This window comes from Spodoptera frugiperda, chromosome 1 (genome assembly GCF_023101765.2).
Source record: "Spodoptera frugiperda isolate SF20-4 chromosome 1, AGI-APGP_CSIRO_Sfru_2.0, whole genome shotgun sequence".
Classification (NCBI taxonomy): domain Eukaryota; kingdom Metazoa; phylum Arthropoda; class Insecta; order Lepidoptera; family Noctuidae; genus Spodoptera; species Spodoptera frugiperda.
This window is the reverse complement of record NC_064212.1, coordinates 568-13,434: the sequence shown is the minus strand read 5'-3', so window position 1 is coordinate 13,434 and position 12,867 is coordinate 568.

The window sequence follows — 12,867 nt, the reverse complement described above, 5'->3', positions numbered from 1 at the left end:
GTATCTATCTATATTTTTTAATGTGAAATATGACATATTTCCCAATAACATTGTAAATACTTAAATATTTATTTATTTATTTTATATTTATTTACATTGTAAATAAAAATTTGTAATGCAGATTACTCTACTGTTATCAAGTTTATGCTTTAAATTATCTTTGCTATCCCAACAAAATTTATCGATATCGATATATATCTATATAATCGCTACGACCACACCACTAATTGAGTAGCAAAAGTTTGATAAAATTGGCCAAATTAATATGATGCCCACTTCGCACTTCGACTAGTTTTCTGTATTTCCGCTATTTTGAATTATATGATATCCGACTACACCCGGCTTAAAAACATATAAAGAGTTAGAATTTATCGATAACCTATAAAGAGAACTTTTATATTCATAAAATCTAAGCTGAGCTTTGAGTTTGTTTAGGTCAGGTCAGGTTATGTCAGGTTAGGTCAGGTTAGGTCAGGTTAGGTCAGGTTAGGTCAGGTTAGGTCAGGTTAGGTCAGGTTAGGTCAGGTTAGGTCAGGTTAGGTTAGGTTAGGTTAGGTTAGGTTAGGTTATGTTAGGTTAGGTTAGGTTAGGTTAGGTTAGGTTTCCTTGTCGACAGAGACGGAGAGGTTCGGCGCTACGTCGTGGAGTCCGGCGTTCCGCAGGGGTCAGTGTTAGGACCCCTCCTATGGAACGTTGGTTTCGACTGGCTCCTGCGGGGAACGCTCCTCCGCGGGACGAGTGTCATATGTTACGCGGACGACACTCTCCTCACTGCCCGCGGGGGCTTCACGACGGCGGCCAACCTGGCATCAGCGGGCGGCTCCCTGGTTGCCAACAGGATCCACCGCCTGGGGCTGACGGTGGCGCTGCACAAAACCGAGGCCGTGTTCTTCCACGGCCCGAGGCAGCGCCCCCCTCCCGACGCCCACATCTATGTGGACGGCACCAGGGTCGCCGTAGAGGGCCAGATAAAATATCTGGGCCTCATTCTAGATAGCAGGTGGCGTTTCGGCCCGCACTTTGCCGAGCTGTCCAAGCGCCTTCTAAGAACAGCGAATGCCCTCTCGTGGCTTATGCCAAATCTGGGGGGCCCAGCGCGCGATGCCGGCGTTTGTACGCCGGCATTCTCAGGAGCATGGCCCTTTATGGGGCTCCGATTTGGGCGGACTCCCTACACAGAAGGGAGAATGCCACCGCCCTTCGTGTGCCTCAAAGGGCTATCGCTCAGCGGGTGGCGCGGGCCTACCGCACAGTGGGCTTCGCGGCGGCATGCGCACTGGCGGGCACACCTCCGTGGGAGCTGGAGGCGTGGGTGCTCGCCAGAGTCTATGATTGGACGGCAGAGCGGAGGGCGCGCGGAGAGCACCCGGCTCATGAGGTGAGGGAGGCCGTGCGGCAGGAGGCCAAGGAGGCCATAGTCGTCCATTGGGCGGACGACCTTGCCGCTGCTGCCTTTGGCAGACGAACGCTGGACGCCATCGGGCCAGTCCTCCAGGCTTGGCTCGAGCGGCCGTTTGGTTTCCTCTCCTTCCGCCTGGTGCAGGTGATGACAGGCCATGGCTGCTTTGGCTCATACCTGCACCGCATCGGGCGGGAGGAGAGCCCGTCGTGCCACCACTGCGGTGCGATAGCGGACACGGTGCGGCACACTGTGGAAGAGTGTCCATCGTGGTCCGAACCGCGGCAGAATTTGATTGCGGCGGTCGGAGCAGACCTCTCGCTCCCTTCCATTGTTCGCACTATGCTGGGAAGTGAGGAGGCATGGGCGGCGGTCGCCTCTTTCTGCGAGTGCGTAATATCGCAGAAAGAGGCGGCGGAACGTGAGCGAGAGGAAGACGCCCTCGCTCCAGCGCTCCGACGGAGAAGAGTCGGCAGGAGAAGACGATAATACAACCGTCTTCTCCCTCCCGGGGGTGAGTAGCGGGTGCTAGGCGCGGGGGCGCCTACACCTGCATTGCACTACTCACCTCTCGCGGGACGGGAGCGGTTAGCACACGACCGTTCCCGATGCCCCTTTCCCATGCTAGGGAGGGGCTTGTAATGGCCTGCCACCACAGGTGGGCTCCGCCAAGGGGGTAGTAATGGTTCAGCGGGTCTCCCAGACCCCCTAAATGGCGATGCGGGTGTGCTCCTGGGTTTTTTAGTGGGTATGCCGGCTTCCACCGGAGAGTCCCACATATCCCTCCCGTCCCCCGACGGGAGGACGATACATAAAGTATTTTTCCCAGGGTCAAAAAAAAAAAAAAAAAAAAAAAAAAAGGTTAGGTTAGGTTAGGTTAGGTTAGGTTAGGTTAGGTTAGGTTAGGTTAGGTTAGGTTTAAAGCGGGCCTACCTGAGGCAAGAATCCGACGATTCTTCGGAATCTGTAATTGGTAGGACTAAAAAGGCGAAGGCGAAATCAAGTTCCCACGATGTGGGACTTGATGAGGCTCAACGCCAGCTGAGGGCGTCTCTGGCGCAAGCAAAGCGGGTGGAGGTTCAAAAGGACCTAGAAGAAAAGGTCGCCGCCAAGGAGCGCGCAACCGGTGCTGCACGGTCCAGGGCCGGCTACGGGGCCTCCAACGTCCTGTACGCAGACCACTCAGTGGCCGAGCTAGCGCAAATGGCGCTGGAGGACAAGGAGGAGATTTTGGAGGTGGCCTCCAAGTCCTCCAACCTCAAGGGAACCTTTCAAAAGGCCCTTAAATGCCGTGCAGCCAGCTTGCACGGCATTATTGCGGAACTGGTGCAGCGCACGGCCACGGACGAGTCGCGGCAGCTGCAGGCGCGGGTGGATCGCCTGCAGGCTGAGGTAAGCCAGCTGCATAAAAAGCTGGCTGAAGCCACGGCTCCTGCCCCCAAAACCTCAGCAGCAACAGGCTCCTCCTCCGACCTTGAGGACATCATCCGCAAGGTCACTCAGGAGGAGAGAGCCTTCACCAGAGCCTGCCTTGCAGGTATAGAGGATCGGCTGTTGCCGGAAAAGCGCATCCGTCCTCCACTCGCGGCGGACAGAGCGCCAGTCGCGATGCCGGCACCGGCAACGGTCCCTTCCACCAGCGGGCAACCCCAGGCCCCAAAGCCCTCTAAGGGCAAAGGGAAGGGAAAAAAGTCCCAGGTGGCAGCTCCACTTGCGCCCAGCGCAAGTGGAGATGCACAAGTCGAGCTTGGAACCGTCCAAGCAGCTCCTCTGAGCCAGCCGGACGACGCGGGGGAACCTTCCGCCACCCCTCCCACCGAGACGTGGACGGAGGTGGTGAAGAGAGGGAAAAAGAAGAAGACGGTCCCGAAAATCACCCCGGCTGCTCCTGCAGCCAATAGGGCTCCTGCCGCTCCCTTAAACAAGGTTGTTAAGCTAGCGGCTCCCAGGTCGGCGGCGGTGACGGTGACCATCACTCCAGAGGCCGCCGAAAGGGGTGAAACATACGAGTCGGTGCTGACGCGGGCTCGTAGCTTCGCTGACCCCATTCAATTGGGCATCGGCCCCATCAAGTGTCGCCGTACCCAAACCGGCGCTCGATTATTCGAGTTCCCCGGGGCCGCGGGTTCGCAAAATGCGGACCTCTTCGCGGCTAAGCTGCGAGAGGGCATCGCGGACGTGGCAAAGGTCGCCAGACCAGTCAAGTCCGCGACACTGGAGGTTGTGGATCTCGATGATTCAGTTTCCGTGAATGAAGTGGTTGCGGCCATTGCAGCAGCAGGAGGCTGCTCCGTCGAGGCGGTGCATGGTCGGACCATCTGGACTGGCCGCCGCGGCCTGGGCATGACCCGTGTGGACTGCCCAGTCACCGCAGCCAAGGCCGTCCTGAACAGAACCAAAGGACGGCTGCTGGTCGGGTTCAGCTCAGCTGTGGTCCGAGCACTTGAGGAGCAACCTCTGCGCTGCTTCAAGTGCTTCGGCACTGGCCACACCCGATACATGTGTCCGTCCAGCGCGGAGAGGGCAGACACCTGCTACCGTTGCGGCAAGTCGGGGCACTTGGCGGCGTCCTGTGACGCCACCACGCCGCACTGTGCTGTGTGCGCGGCCAGTGGTCGCCCAGCGAACCATTTCATGGCTGGGAGGAAGTGCACTCCTCCCACCAAGAAGGGCAAAATGCAGGCGCCAAAGCGTCCTGCCGCTGCCAATGCTACCGCCACCGCTACCCCGGTCACGGTCGCTGACGCGGGAGATGAGATGATTGAATAATGGGGCGCAATCATCTCATCCTACAGGCCAACACCAACCACTGCAGAGCGGCCCAGGACCTGCTGGTGCAGACCATGGCAGATTGGTTGGTGGACGTAGCGGTAGTTGCCGAGCCCTACCGGATTCCCGACCGTTGGCTGGGCGACAGGGATGGCCTAGTCGCGATTGCGGCACGGTCTTCCACAGACTCCCCTCCCCTCTCGCTTCTAGAGAGAGGATCGGGATACGTGGCCGCCGTGTGGGGGGACCTGGCCCTTGTGGGGGTCTACTTCTCCCCAAATCGCCCTCTCCAGGCCTTCGAGGATTTCCTCGAGGGACTTGCGGCCGTAGTCGGCAGGATGGCGCCTCGACAGGTTTCCGTTCTGGGGGACTTGAACGCCAAGTCAGAGACGTGGGGCAACTCTGCCACCGACGCTCGTGGGCGGGCGCTTGAGGCGTGGGCAGCCTCCTCTGGTCTCTCCCTCTTGAACAGGGGGAGTGTTCAAACATGCGTGCGGCGGCAGGGTGGGTCCATAGTGGACGTTACCTTTGCCTCCCCAGTGCTGGCCGCACGTGTGGAGAACTGGCGGGTGGACATGGTGGAGACTCTGTCGGACCACAGATATATTCGATTCGAAATCTCCACCCAGAGCCGACGGGGGAACTCCACATCGTCGGGCCGATCCCCGTTTCCGCGTTGGGCTCTCACTCGCTTGGACCGGGAGGCTGCAAAGGAGGCCGCGTTCCTGCAGGACTGGCTTTCGCCCCCTGCCGTCCTTGACCTGGACGTTGACGCCGCGGCGTCACAACTCAGAGGGTCTCTGACCGAAGTGTGTAACTCCAGCATGCCTCGGACTCGTCGTCCGCCTCCAAACCGTGCCGTGTATTGGTGGTCGGAGGAGCTGGCGCAGCTGCGGGCAGCGTGCATGGCCGCAAAGCGCCAGTTCACGCGGAGTCGTCGCCGGCGGCACCGAGACGAAGCAAACGAGGACCGTCTGTACGAAGCGTACAAGGCGGCAAAGGCGGCCCTCAAGTCAGCTATCGGCGCCGCCAAAGACGCAGCGAGAGCCGAGCTGCTGGAGACACTAGACGGCGATCCATTCGGGAGACCATACAGGGCGGCGCGTAACAAACTGCGCCCCTCAGGTCCCCCGGTGACCGAGACCCTTGAGCCTTCATTGCTGGATGAGGTGGTGCTGTCCCTGTTCCCGCGCCGGAACGCCGATTTCACCCCTCCAGCAATGAACCCCCCTCGGGATATGGAGGCGGAGGTACAGGTCCCTCCTGTCGCGGAAGGCGAGTTTCACACGGCGTTAGTCCGCCTCCGGGGAAAGAAAACTGCCCCCGGCCCAGACGGTATCCCCGCTAGGGTAGTGGCCATTGCCGCCTCCCAAATGGAGGAGCGGTTTCGGGACCTCTTCAGCGCGTGTCTCGCAACGGGGAGGTTCCCGAAACCCTGGAAGGAGGGGCAATTGTGCCTGCTGCGCAAAGACGGACGCCCGGCGGATTCCCCCTCGGCATACCGGCCCATCGTTCTGCTCGATGAGGTCGGAAAAATGTTCGAGGGGATCATCGCTGCCCGCCTCAACCGCCATCTTGCCAACGTTGGACCGGATCTCTCCGACGCTCAGTTCGGTTTTCGAGCCCAGCGGTCGACAATAGATGCCCTGACCCGTCTCAAGGGCCAGGTCAAGGAGGCCGTGGAAGAAGGGGATGGACTGTTGGCTGTGTCGTTTGATATAGCCAACGCGTTCAACTCCATCCCCCATTCAACCATCATTGAGGCGCTCCGATTCCACGGGGTGCCTCAATACCTTCGGAGCCTACTGGCCGATTACTTGGCAGACAGGGCTGTCGTCCTTGTCGACAGAGACGGAGAGGTTCGGCGCTACGTCGTGGAGTCCGGCGTTCCGCAGGGGTCAGTGTTAGGACCCCTCCTATGGAACGTTGGTTTCGACTGGCTCCTGCGGGGAACGCTCCTCCGCGGGACGAGTGTCATATGTTACGCGGATGACACTCTCCTCACTGCCCGCGGGGGCTTCACGACGGCGGCCAACCTGGCATCAGCGGGCGGCTCCCTGGTTGCCAACAGGATCCACCGCCTGGGGCTGACGGTGGCGCTGCACAAAACCGAGGCCGTGTTCTTCCACGGCCCGAGGCAGCGCCCCCCTCCCGACGCCCACATCTATGTGGACGGCACCAGGGTCGCCGTAGAGGGCCAGATAAAATATCTGGGCCTCATTCTAGATAGCAGGTGGCGTTTCGGCCCGCACTTCGCCGAGCTGTCCAAGCGCCTTCTAAGAACAGCGAATGCCCTCTCGTGGCTTATGCCAAATCTGGGGGGGCCCAGCGCGCGATGCCGGCGTTTGTACGCCGGCATTCTCAGGAGCATGGCCCTTTATGGGGCTCCGATTTGGGCGGACTCCCTACACAGAAGGGAGAATGCCACCGCCCTTCGTGTGCCTCAAAGGGCTATCGCTCAGCGGGTGGCGCGGGCCTACCGCACAGTGGGCTTCGCGGCGGCATGCGCACTGGCGGGCACACCTCCGTGGGAGCTGGAGGCGTGGGTGCTCGCCAGAGTCTATGATTGGACGGCAGAGCGGAGGGCGCGCGGAGAGCACCCGGCTCATGAGGTGAGGGAGGCCGTGCGGCAGGAGGCCAAGGAGGCCATAGTCGTCCATTGGGCGGACGACCTTGCCGCTGCTGCCTTTGGCAGACGAACGCTGGACGCCATCGGGCCAGTCCTCCAGGCTTGGCTCGAGCGGCCGTTTGGTTTCCTCTCCTTCCGCCTGGTGCAGGTGATGACAGGCCATGGCTGCTTTGGCTCATACCTGCACCGCATCGGGCGGGAGGAGAGCCCGTCGTGCCACCACTGTGGCGCAACAGCGGACACGGTGCGGCATACTCTGGAGGAGTGCCCATCGTGGTCCGAGCCGCGGCAGAATTTGGTTGCGGCGGTCGGAGCAGACCTCTCGCTCCCTTCCATTGTTCGCGCTATGCTGGGGAGTGAGGAGGCATGGGCGGCGGTCGCCTCTTTCTGCGAGTGCGTAATATCGCAGAAGGAGGTGGCGGAGCGTGAGCGAGAGGAAGACGCTCTCGCTCCAGCGCTCCGACGAAGAAGAGTCGGCAGGAGAAGACGATAATACAACCGTCTTCTCCCTCCCGGGGTGAGTAGCGGGTGCTAGGCGCGGGGGCGCCTACACCTGCATTGCACTACTCACCTCTCGCGGGACGGGAGCGGTTGGCACACGACCGTTCCCGATGCCCCTTTCCCATGCTAGGGAGGGGCTTGTAATGGCCTGCCACCACAGGTGGGCTCCGCCGAGGGGGTTCTGGTAGTAAAGGTTCAGCCGGTCTCCCAGACCCCCTAACTGGCGATGCGGGTGTGCTCCTGGGTTTTTTAGTGGGTATGCCGGCTTCTACCGGAGAGTCCCACATATCCCTCCCGTCCCCCGACGGGAGGACGATACATAAAGTATTTTTCCCAGGGTCAAAAAAAAAAAAAAAAAAAAAAAAAAAAAAAAAAAAAAAAAAGGTTAGGTTAGGTTAGGTTAGGTTAGGTTAGGTTAGGTTGGGGTGCGGTGCCAGAAGACCTCCCCGTGGTGCACCCTGGGTACAGGTGATAGTCCCCCTGACGGGGGCGATAGTGTTGGAGTGACTATTACCTGTAGCAGACTTCTGGACAGGGCGGGCGAACCCGAGATGGGTTCTGGAAGCGGCGGGCTACACATAGCCCGCGCTACCGAGGGTCGTTTCTCCGCCCGTCTCTCTGAACCTAGCAGAGAGCGTGGCGGAGAGGCAAGGGCGGTGCTCGTTGCGCACTTACCCTGCCAACGAGTAGCATTGGGACACAGGCTGTCCTCGACTGCAACTGCCGATATCGTAATCCGGGAAGAGGTCATGGTCATGTTTTATGACTCCTAACGGGACGAGGGTCTTGGCTTGATTGCCCGGACCGCGAGGAAGATAACCTCTATAAAAAATTCCTTCAATACCAAGTTCTGGTGCGCGGCGAGGGTATGCGTGGCTGAGGAGTAGTGTCAGTCTTGAGCGCACCCCCAGCTGGGGGACCGGTGGACCCCCCAGTTGGGAACAAATGTACACTTACCCAGGTACAGGGGGCACTGCCTGGGTGGACCGTTTATTTCCCCCATACTCGTGGGACTTGTATGGATTTAAATCAAACACCACCAACAGAAGAGGAGGAGAGGGCAGGTGAGCTCAGCTCGCCTGCAGCTGCAGCGGAGCTGCATGCAGAAAGCGGCGAAAATCGCTCGCGTAGGACGTCTTCCACCAGGAAGCGTCCAGTTAATAAGTCATCCGACGAGGAAGGCCTGCCGGCTCCTAAGTTGCCGACCTCGAGGAGGGGACGACGGCAAACAAGAGAGGCGAGTGCTTCGCAGCCGCGGAGGGATAGGCACGGGCGTTTCGTGCGCTCCGATACCCCGGCGGCTAGCGAGGTAGAGAGTGACATTGGGGTCACTATAGAGGACCCATGTGATGGCGGTGAAAGCACTGCCTCACTGGGGAGCTCAAAGGCGGATCTCAATGCCGCCAAAAGGGAGCAGCGCAAAGCCGTCGCGGCCGACGAAGTGTCGGAAATGGCCCGACGCGCTCGCGAGCGGCGAGCCGCTTTGGCAGCGGAAGGGGAGAGCCATCTGCGGTGGCCTTGAGCCAGTTGGCTCTTGATGGGGTGGACTTGGTCCTAAAGGTTGCCACCAAGTCCGGCAGCCTGAAGGGCACATTCACCCGTGGGTTAAAAGAGGCTGCCGCAGATATCAAGGAGGCGGTTGCCCTCCTCCTCAATAGGACGACCTCTGACGAGGTCGCCAAGTTACGGGAGGAAAACAGTCGCCTCCGTAACGACCTTGACGACCTTCGGCGGCAAGTCGCTGAGTTAAGCTCTCAGCAGCGACCCGCGGCTGATGATGCCGTACCTGCTCCTGCACCGCCGCCGCAACCCAATAGCCTTCGCACCGACGAAGAGGTCGAGCGCATTGTCCGGCTCTGCATGCTCCAGTGCGGGAGCATGGTCAATGCTCGGCTGGAAGCGATCTCTCGTCGTCTTCCAGCCGAAACCCTCCGCCCTCCTCTAGCCGCCGATGCGCGGAGGACTGAGGAGCGGCCGAGACCAGGGCCTCCAGTAGAGAAGCCGGCGGAAGGAGCCCCTCTGCGCGGCCAGCCCACGTCTGCCGGGTCCAAGGGCGAGACTTGGGCGAAAGTCGTGGGCCGCAAGAAAGCCCGCAAGGCCGTCAAAAGGCCGCAGCAGCCGCACGCGTCCCCGGTAGGACCGCTAAAGCGGCTGCGCAGCCTGCACAGCAGACTACCAGAGGCGGACGCAAAGGACCAAAGATACGTGCCCCGCGCTCCGAGGCTGTTACGCTTACGCTACAGCCGGGGGCCGCGGAGCGTGGCGTAACGTACCAGTCCGTCATTGCCGAGGCCAAGGCCAAGATCAAACTACCCGATCTTGGCCTCGAGTCCGTCACCCTCAGACAGGCTGCCACGGGTGCGCGGCTGTTCAAGGTGCCAGGTGCTGTAAGCGACAGTGCCAAAAAGGCGGACGCTCTGGCCGCCAAAATTAGGGAGGTCCTCAATCCGGAGGACGTCCGGGTCTCCAGGCCAATGAAAACCGCAGAGCTGCGGATTGCTGGTCTGGACGACTCCGTGACCACCGAGGAGGTGGTGGCGGCCGCTGCCCGAAGTGGTGAGTGTCCGCCAGACAATGTGCGGGCCGGCGATATACGCGCTGACGCCTCTGGACTCGGCGTGGTCTGGATTCGGTGCCCCGTGGCGTCAGCGAAGAAAATCGCTGAAAGTGGCAGGTTGCTGATTGGCTGGGTTGCAGCGCGGGTAAAACTGCTGCAGCCCCGGGCTCTGCAGTGCTTCCGGTGCCTGGAGAAGGGGCACGTCCGGGCAAAATGCACCGCCGAGATCGACCGTAGTGATCTTTGCTATCGCTGCGGTCAGCCCGGCCACAAAGCGACCCAGTGTTCCGCAGCGCTCAACTGCAGCCTTTGCTCGGCTGCAGGAAAACCGGCGGGACACAAAGTGGGCGGAGGGGCCTGTGGTGCACCCGCCACCAACAAGGCCCAAACGAGGAGAAAAAAGAACAAGAAGAGGAGCTCTAAGCCTGCCGGGGAAACCTCGCCACCCCCGCAGGCCAGTAACTCCGCGGCCGACTCCCGGTCCAGGACTGTTGCCGAGGGAATGGACTGTCAATAATGGCACAACTCCATTTCCTCCAGGGCAACATCAACCACTGTGCCAGAGCTCAGGACCTCCTAGTCCAGAGCATTGCAGAGTGGTCGATTGACGTCGCTGTGGTCGCCGAGCCATACTTCATCCCTGCCCGTGACAACTGGTTGGGATGCGCTGATGGTTTGGTGGCCATTATTGGCGGGACTCTGATCGACCCGTCTCGTGGCCGCGGCTGGGTTGCTGCGGTCTCGGGCGGCATCGCCATTGTGGGGGCGTATTTCTCCCCCAACAAGAGTCTCGCCGACTTCGAGAGTTTCCTTGTCGAGCTGGGCGCCGTCGTAGGTCGCCATCACCCTCGTCCCGTTCTGGTACTGGGTGATCTCAACGCCAAGTCATCGGCATGGGGATCTCCAGTCACTGACCCCCGGGGCGAGGTGCTAGAAGAGTGGGCGATCACGACTGGTTTGGTCGTCCTGAATCGGGGTTCGGAATATACCTGCGTGCGGCAGCGGGGCGGGTCGATAGTGGACGTCTCGTTTGCTAGCCCCTCTGCCGCCGGCCGAGTCCGCGACTGGCGTGTCGCTGTGGAGGTGGAGACGCTATCGGACCACCGATACATCCGGTTCGACGTCTCTGCCCGGACCGCGAGCGGCCGCCAATCAACAGCCCCGATTAACGACGGCCCGCGCTGGGCGCTCAAGCGCATCGACAGGGAAATACTCGAAGAAGCTGCCTTAGTCCAGTCCTGGAACTGGGAGTCGACGACGACCGGCCCCGTCGACGTCGAGGCGATGGCACTGCGATTTCGCGGGGCGATGACGCAAATTTGTGACGCGTCCATGCCCCGCGTCCGCCCACAGTCCGCAAGGCGCCAGGTGTACTGGTGGACGGACGAGATCGCGCAATTGCGCGTAGCGTGTGTCGCGGTTCGCCGCCGGTACACCCGATACCGGAGACGACGACGACGGGATCCCGTCGAGGAGGACGCGCTGTACCAAGCGTACCGCACGTCCAAGGAGACTCTGTGGCGGGCCATCGCCGACTCAAAGTCGCGTGCCAGGGAGGAGCTGCTTGGGTCCCTAGATAGGGATCCGTGGGGACGCCCCTACCGCTGGGTACGGGGCAAGTTGCGTCCATGGGCACCCCCACTAACCCAAAGCATGGATCCACAGTTGTTGGAGGCGGTGGTATCGGCTCTCTTCCCTGAGCGAGCTGAGTACGTTCCCCCGGCGATGGCTCCGCCCTCAGCCACAGACTCTCCAGCAGAGGAGAGCACCGACGTCCCCGAGGTGACGCAAGCAGAGATGAGAGCGGCCGTGTTGCGACTCCGGGCAAAGAACACGGCGCCCGGACCCGACGGAGTTCCTGGACGTGCTCTCGTCCTTGCTCTGAAGGAGCTAGAGCCCCAGCTGAGAGGGATCTTCACGGCATGTCTCGGGCAGGGTCAGTTTCCCAGTGTGTGGAAGGAGGGGAAGCTGGTTCTGCTGAGGAAGGAGGGGCGCCCAGCGGACTCGCCGTCCGCGTACCGGCCCATAGTGCTGCTCGACGAGGCGGGCAAACTTTTCGAGCGCATTATCGCGAATCGCCTCGTCAGCCACTTGTGCAGAGAGGGGCCGAACCTGGACGACAACCAGTTCGGGTTTCGTCAGGGGCGCTCCACCATAGACGCCATCATGCGCGTGAGGACCCTGGCGGAGGAGACGGTGTCCCAGGGTGGGGTGGTGCTGGCGGTGTCTCTCGACATCTCCAACGCATTTAACACCCTACCCTGGAGTTGTATTAGGGAGGCACTAAGTTACCATCGCGTGCCTTCCTACCTCCGCCGCACAGTAGGGGCTTTCCTAGAGGGTAGATGCGTCATTTATCGGGGACGTGACGGTGCAGGTCGGCACCTCGTATCTTGCGGTGTTCCACAGGGATCGGTCTTGGGACCGCTCCTGTGGAACATCGGCTATGACTGGGTGTTGCGAGGCGAACTCCCGCCGGGCGCTGACTTGACGTGCTATGCGGATGACACGCTAGTGACTGCCCGGGGAGCTCGCACAGGGAAGCGACGTTGAAAGCTACGGCTGCGGTGTCACAGGTGGTGAACCGCATCCGGCGCCTGGGCCTGGAGGTGGCCCTGAACAAGTCGGAGGCCATGGTGTTTCATGGCCCCCGGCGTGCGCCGGCGCCGGGATCGCACATCGTGGTCAGCGGGGCTCGCATAGCTGTCGAGTCTACCATGAAATACCTGGGATTGGTGCTCGACAGCCGATGGGAATTCGGGCCTCACTTCCGGCGACTGGCGCCCAAGCTGATGGGCGCCGCGGGCGCGCTTTCAACGTTGCTTCCCAACTTGGGGGGCCCGAGCGCCGCCTGTAGGCGGTTGTACGTGGGAATCGTGCGATCCATGGCCCTGTATGGGGCCCCTGTTTGGGCAATGGACTTGACGGCCAACACCCTCGCCATTCTGCGCAAACCGCAGAGGGCGATGGCCGTTAGAGTCGTCCGCGGGTATCGCACGATTTCCTACGAGG